Genomic DNA, 8,300 nt, shown 5'->3' on the forward strand with positions numbered 1-8,300 from the left:
TTGGCTCCCCTCTCCTCCCTTGATCTCTCTTTAATTGGAAAAGATAGCAACATGGTTCTCTGCTCTCTCATTAATGGCTTCAATCCAACTCCATTGCCGGAGAAATTTCTATAGATCCGTATTTTATTTTTGTTTTTTTACCATTTTTTCAATTGTTCAGATTTGAATCATAAGTTATGATCGACTCAACTCGCTGCCCCGTCCGCTCGCCTTCATCTGTCTACTTCCATAATCCATCTTGCTTCGCTGCCGCCGCAATCAAACACAACCGGCTTCCTGCTCCTCGATCAAACATCTCTCTCTTGATGGCTTAATTCCAGCCAATGTTCCAATAGTGGTTTTCCCCTAATCGACGACTCATCTCAATCTATTAGTGTTGCATCAATGCAATCTTTCCAAGTTTTCACCTCGGATAGGTTTCTTTATGTGCAGTTTTCTCTGTCCAAAACAATGTCCATCATTTCATCCCAGGGTCAACAGATAGTTGCTTCCAAGATTTCTCTATATAGCAGGTAAATTTGAATATCTCTATATCTTTAGACTTTTCTCTTTCTTGATATTAGTGGTTCAGATTTGAATTTTAAGTCACAAAGACGAGTTATAATGGCTCCAATTGTAGAATAGCATACACATAGATCTGATGAGACACAACCATGATGCCTTAGAAAAAAGGATTTAGATTACGTTACAATAGAGAATCTGACTATAAAAAATTGACATCGTAAGTTTCTGTTGCTTTCCTTCTCTAACATGGTAATATTTAATTCCATGTAACCTCAATCTCCCATGGTAAATATTTTTCTTATCTACGCAGATTACTGAATTGAAATACGGGTCACCAAAGCTGCAGGCCGTCAGCCCCTATCCCGATTTTCCATCATCTTGATGTTTGAAAGACTCAAACCAAATAAGGATAGGCTGCTATTTTAAGAGCATAATCAAAGCTTATGGCACTGCGCTGCCAGTATGCAAATTATCTCTTTAATTAGGAAAACCATAAACGTGAGTCGTATTAGGCGGATTAATCAAGTATTTTACCTTTACAGAAATCCCTCACGTCCACGGTCTATGATCTTTCTCCCAGTTGTATAACCCCAGTGTTGTTACAGGCGCAGATCAAGGACATGCTCTTGCATAGCTCCTGGAAGGAAAAATATCTAGCAAATACATGCAGAACCATGACGTGAAGATATTATATCTTGCAGTCCATCAGTGGAGTATTCGTTTGAGAAATCGATCGACAAAGTAATTTGGCGGAGTTTTTGGTTTAATTATGGTGTTCCGCGATATCTTATGTCCTAACTCGGTAGCAAATAAGATAGAAGATCGGGTTTGTTCAATTTAGTAAATAAACTGTCTGCATCGGCTGCCTGTCAGACCTGTTTTCTCTTCTCATGCAGAGATCCAAAGTGGTGTTTTAATTCTGACCAGCGAATCAATGCAGTGTGTGGTATGGTGTACTGAATACTTCTGTGGAATATTTACTATATATTCCTCTTAATGCTTTTCATGTTGTTTAAAACCATATTTCAACCTACTTTTCTGAAATTAAGCATCTCTTCTTATTTTGTTGGAAAGTGGATATGTCATTTTGGAGCATTACTAGGTTTTCTATATCTACTTCTCTGCATTTCTCACAAGCAAAATATTTTTTTAGTTAACTTCGATCTGTTCTTTCAATTTTATGCTCATGTAATGATCCAATAGAGATATGTGCATCTTGGAAGAATAAATTATGCTCTGTTCAGATGGAATTTCTTCTGATTATGCATTCAGAATTTCAATTAGGAGGCACCATAGCAGCACTTATTCCAAGCAACAAGGAAGATCGAAAAATGATGCACAAGTTAACCTCTTGGTAGTTTCTTCTTCATATATTTTTTCTACAACATTATTTTAATCTCGCTCCTCTGCTAGATTGATGTACCATAAATAATAAAGCAATGGCATGAGTTCATTTTTTTTACAGTCTGCATATTCTGTTGTATAGTGTTGGGACTTGCTTAGTAACATCTTCTATGTACATGTATCTGATTAGTAACACCAAGAAATTTCCAAGAGATTTATATGTACTAACTGATTCCATGGTGCTAAACCATATGTTGTTGTAGAAGATATCCATGTTATACATACATGTGCAGACTTTACAACACACACATCGTGAGTAGATAAGTTTCAGTCTCTATTTCCTTATTTAAGCAGAATATATGGCCTTACATGCATCTATTTCCAATCTCATATAATCGAAAGAATCATGTTATATGATCTAATACCTTAGAAAGAAAAGGAAGGGATGAGGGTATGCCCTAATTAATTCTAAAATCACATTCGATAACTAATGTCTTTCTTTTATCGTGATGAGATGATTATGAAGAAATCCTTTGTACGTACACTTTGGTTGCTCTCTACTTTACGCATGTCAAATTTAACTCAGAGGTTTCATATGCATGACACATTTAATGACATCAAATTTTATCAAGCCATCAAAAGCATAGTTGGGAAGTCATTAATTTGTAATTTCGGTCATCTTTTAAGTAGGGCCATACTTGGCTGAAATTGGCGCAACATTTCATTATTCACGACAACTCTTATTTCTTTTTTATTTGCAGGTGAGGACAATTACTTAATGGACGGAAAATAGGTTGTTTATCTATATAGATGGCGCTACTTAAAAGTATTATTTGTAAGTATTAAATGACATTCCTTTGGTGTATATGTACATTCTTTATTATGCATCACTTCAAGAATTAATTGAAATTATTTTTTTGTACACAAATTGATATTGGTTGGAAAGACCACATGAGCCTTTTTATTTTTTTGACAAGGTTGGCATAATGTTCAAGTTTAGAACTTCTGCAATTACACAAAGAAAACGTATTGTTCATCGTTTGCAAATATTTATTGATAGATGCTAACAGATTTCTGCCCTATTTATATATGAGATCATGGTTCAATATATTTCTGAAATTTCTAAGATCACCCTAATATCTTTGATAATTGGTCCATAATTTTCTATCTTCTAAATAAATATTGCTTCCATGGATTATTGTAGGCCGAACAAACTAAGTTCCTGCACCATATGTACTAGATTTCCCAAATGCAAAATGAGGTCTCAATATATTCGGTGAATGTGTTAAACTATTACAAAAAATGATCATGTTGAACGGTTAATTTTTGTAATCTTACAGCTACTTTTTATATTTTTATTATATGCATATAATATATCATAAATTATGCAATATTTGTTTCTTCTTTCTGACACTGAGCGAGTGTATTGGAACTTTGAATGCTCCGTACAAAGGGTCATAGGGAGCTTTTGGAGGTCAAGGAGAAGTGTGTGTGGCCACTGTGCGCAAGCATTCTGTACATGAAGTAGTTCCGTTTTAGCATTACTTCAACTTTGAGTTTCTAATTAACTTCTTCTTTTCCATCGTAAATGTGTGTACTCAAGATGGAAACTCACATATAGCACTGAATGTAAATAACAAGCCCGTGCGAATGCACGGGTTGGCGACTAGTATATTAAATGAAGGAAATCTCCGATATCAACGGATGGATGACGTCAGGATGGTTTATCGTAATTTTGAAGTATGATGTCACGGCGGTTTACAAGATCAAAAATGAAGACAAGAGAGAAGATTTTTTCTAAAGTGTGGAAGATTGACCTGAACAAGTTCAAACCAATCTGGGGCCTAATGTTGGGGATATTACTACTGGAGGTAAACCGGCCTTATGTAGCCGGGTTGACTCTTTGAAGATTAGAAGCCCATGAAGATGTAAAGATGCTGGCGCTTTACGAAGGGCCCAAAGGCGAGTTACAGTATGTAAATGTAAACCGGCCTAGTCATGTAACTTGTATAGTAAGATAGAAAGAGAGAGGCCGAACCGGATACGTTTATAAACCGGCTTCGGGACTCTGTAGCCTGGTGGGCGTCAGCCTATGTATATAAAGGGACGACCCGGCCGCGGTTTAGGGACAGACAACAACAACTCGAGAGCCAGACAAAGCGGATTCGCTCCCTGGCCTTCGAAACCCTAGCAATACCAATCACAACTAGACGTAGGCTTTTACCTTCATCGAAGGGGCTGAACTAGTATAAACTCCCGTGTCCCCTTGTCCGGTTTAACCCCTTTAAGCTAACCTGTTGCGATGGATCCACGACTAAGTCCTTTCACGAGGACATCTGCTGTGACAAACCGACGACATATACCTTTGTTCACTTTTCCATCCTTCTTATCCGCCAAATACTTGGGGTAGTTCCGCTTCCAGTGACCAGTCTGTTTGCAGTAGAAGCACTCATTCTCAGGCTTAGATCCAGACTTGGGTTTCTTCTCCTGAGCAGCAACTTCTTCGTCGTTCTTCTTGAAGTTCCCCTTCTTCTTCCCTTTGCTCTTTTTCTTGAAACTGGTGGTCTTATTGATCATCAACACTTGATGCTCCTTCTTGATTTCTACCTCCACAACCTTTAGCATCACGAAGAGCTCGGGAATAGTCTTATTCATCCCTTGCATATTATAGTTCATCACAAAGCTTTTGTAGCTTGGTGGCAGTGATTGAAGAACTCTATCAATGACACTATCAACAGGAAGATTAACTCCCAGTTGAGTCAAGTGATTATGATACCCAGACATTTTGAGTATATGCTCACTGACAGAACTATTCTCCTCCATCTTGCAGCTATAGAACTTATTGGAGACTTCATATCTCTCAATCCGGGCATTTGCTTGAAATATTAACTTCAACTCTTGGAACATCTCATATGCTCCATGACGTTGAAAAGTCGTTGAAGTCCCAGTTCTAAGCCATAAAGCATGGCACACTAAACTATCGAGTAGTCATCAGCTTTACTCTGCCAAACGTTCTTAACGTTGTCAGCAGCATCTGTAGTAGGCCTGGCACCCAGCGGTGCTTCCAGGACGTAATTCTTCTGTGCAGCAATGAGGATAATCCTCAAGTTACGGACCTAGTCCGTGTAATTGCTACCATCATCTTTCAACTTTGCTTTCTCAAGGAACGCATTAAAATTCAACGGAACAACAGCACGTGCCATCTATCTACAACAACATAGATAAGCAAGATACTATCAGGTACTAAGTTCATGATAAATTTAAGTTCTATTAATCATATTACTTAAGAACTCCCACTTAGATAGACATCCCTCTAATCATCTAAGTGATCACGCGATCCATATCAACTGAACCATAACCGATCATCACGTGAAATGGAGTAGTTTTCAATGGTGAACATCACTATGTTGATCATATCTACTATATGATTCACGCTTGACCTTTTGGTCTCAGTGTTCCAAGGCCATATGTGCATATGCTAGGTTCGTCAAGTTTAACCCGAGTATTCTGCGTGTGCAAACCTGGCTTGCACCCATTGTAGATGGACGTAGAGCTTATCACACCCGATCATCACATGGTGTCTCGGCACGACGAACTTTGGCAATGGTGCATACTCAGGGTGAACACTTTTATCTTGAAATTTAGTGAGAGATCATCTTATAATGCTACCGTCAAACAAAGCAGAATAAGATGCATAAAGGATAAACATCACATGCAATCAATATAAGTGATATGATATGGCCATCATCATCTTGTGCTTGTGATCTCCATCTCCAAAGCACCGTCATGATCACCATCGTCACCGGCGCGACACCTTGATCTCCATCGTAGCATTGTTGTCGTCTCGCCAACTATTGCTACTACGATTATCGCTACCGCTTAGTGATAAAGTAAAGCAATTACAGGGCGGTTGCATTGCATACAATAAAGCGACAACCATATGGCTCCTGCCAGTTGCCGATAACTCCGTTACAAAACATGATCATCTCATACAATAAATATAGCATCTTGTCTTGACCATATCACATCACAACATGCCCTGCAAAACAAGTTAGACATCCTCTACTTTGTTGTTGCAAGTTTTACGTGGCTGCTACGGGCTGAGCAAGAACCGTTCTTACCTACGCATCAAAACCACAACGATAGTTCGTCAAGTTGGTGATGTTTTAACCTTCTCAAGGACTGGGCGTAGCCACACTCGGTTCAACTAAAGTTGGAGAAACTAACACGCGCCAGCCACCTGTGTGCAAAGCACGTCGGTAGAACCAGTCTCGCGTAAGCGTACGCGTAATGTCGGTCCGGGATGCTTCATCCAACAATACCGCCGAACCAAAGTATGACATGCTGGTAAGCAGTATGACCTATATCACCCACAACTCACGTGTGTTCTACTCGTGCAAATAACATCAACGCATAAAACCAGGCTTGGATGCAACTATTGGGGAACGTAGTAATTTCAAAAAAATTCCTATGCACACGCAGGATCATGGTGATGCATAGCAATGAGAGGGAAGAGTGCCGTCCACGTACCCTCGTTGACCGTTAAGCGGAAGCGTTATGACAACATGGTTGATGTAGTCGTACGTCTTCACAATTGACCGATCCTCAGTACCGAACGTACGGCACCTCCGCGTTCAGCACACGTTCAGCTCGGTGATGTCCCGCGAACTCACGATCTAGTAGAGCTCGGGGAAGAGTTTTGTCAGCACGACGACATGGTGACGATGTTGATGAAGCTACCGCAGCAAGGCTTCGCCTAAACATCGCTACATTATTACCGAGGTGGATTATGGTGGCGGGGGGCACCGCACACGGCTGGGAGAGATCTTTGCGATCAACTTGTGTGTCTAGAGGTGCCCCCTGCCCCCGTATATAAAGGAGCAAGGGGGAGAGGCGGTCAGCCAGGAGGAGGCATGCCAGGGAGTAGGAGAAGGGGGAAGGAGGAGGGAGAGAGGAAGGAGGAGGACTCCCTCCTTTCCTAGTTGGAGTAGGACTCCCTCCTTTCATAGTTGGAGTAGGAGAAGGGGGAAGGAGGAGGGAGAGATGAAGGAAAGGGCGGCGCCGCCCCCCTCCTTGTCCAATTCGGACTAGAGGGTGAGGGGCGCACAGCCTGCCTTGGCCGCCCCTCCTCTTCTCCACTAAGGCCCATCTTGGCCCATTAAACCCCCGGGGGGTTCCGGTAACCCCCGGTACTCCGGTAAAATCTCGATTTCACCCGGAACACTTCCGATATCCAAATATAGGCTTCCAATATATCAATCTTTATGTGTCGACCATTTTGAGACTTCTCGTCATGTCCGTGATCACATTCGGGACTCCAACTTGCCTCGGTACATCAAAACACATAAACTCATAATATAACCGTCATCGAACTTTAAGCGTGCGGACCCTACAGGTTCGAGAACTATGTAGACATGACCGAGACATGTCTCCAGTCAATAACCAATAGCGGAACCTGGATGCTCATATAGGTTCCTACATATTCTACGAAGATCTTTATCAGTCAAACCGCACAACACTATACGTTCTCTTTGTCATCGGTATGTTACTTGCCCGAGATTCGATCGTCGGTATCCAATACCTAGTTCAATCTCGTTACCGGCAAGTCTCTTTACTCGTTCTGTAATACATCACCCCGAAAATAACTCATTAGTCATCATGCCTGCAAGGCTTATAGTGATGTGTATTACCGAGAGGGCCCAGAGATACCTCTCCGACAATCGGAGTGACAAATCCTAATCTTGATCTATGCCAACTCAACAAGTACCATCGGAGACACCTGTAGAGCACGTTTATAATCACCTAGTTACGTTGTGATGTTTGGTAGTACACAAAGTGTTCTTCCGGTATTCGGGAGTTGCATAATCTCATAGTCATAAGAACATGTATAAGTCATGAAGAAAGCAATAGTAGTAAACAAACGATCAAGTGCTAAGCTAACGGAATGGGTCAAGTCAATCACATCATTCTCCTAATGATGTGATCCCATTGATCAAATAACAACTCATGTCCATGGTTAGGAAACTTAACCATCTTTGATCAATGAGCTAGTCAAGTAGAGGCATACTAGTGACACTATGTTTGTCTATGTATTCACACATGTATTATGTTTCCAGTTAATACAATTCTAGCATGAATAATAAACATTTATCATGAAATAAGTTAATAAATAATAACTTTATTATTGCCTCTGGGGCATATTTCCTTCAGAATAATCTTATAATCCCTTTGAGCTTGGGTGGCGGTCCATAGGAAAATCACACGGTACCCCGGGATTTCCAAAAAATACAGGCAATCACTGGGTTCCCTAGGTGCCTCAATCCACCCAGATGTGTATTAAAGTTGCCACCTTAAGTTAACCATTAAATTAACAACTCACATCTGTCATGGATACACTCAAACCAAACCACGTCTACTAGCATAGCATAGCCATATAAGCAACGTAGAAGTAA

General features: G+C 40.6%; 1 long non-coding RNA gene across 1 annotated transcript; it reads left to right on the forward strand.

Moving 5' to 3' along the window:
* Positions 1 to 461: 461 nt before the first annotated feature.
* On the forward strand, positions 462 to 2,684 carry LOC123059253 (uncharacterized). Its single transcript, XR_006427397.1, has 3 exons — positions 462 to 512; positions 1,110 to 1,858; positions 2,610 to 2,684. It is a non-coding gene; the product is annotated as an uncharacterized lncRNA (long non-coding RNA).
* Positions 2,685 to 8,300: the final 5,616 nt, after the last annotated feature.

The sequence above is a fragment of the Triticum aestivum genome, chromosome 3A, assembly GCF_018294505.1.
Source record: "Triticum aestivum cultivar Chinese Spring chromosome 3A, IWGSC CS RefSeq v2.1, whole genome shotgun sequence".
In the NCBI taxonomy this organism is placed as follows: Eukaryota; Viridiplantae; Streptophyta; class Magnoliopsida; order Poales; family Poaceae; genus Triticum; species Triticum aestivum.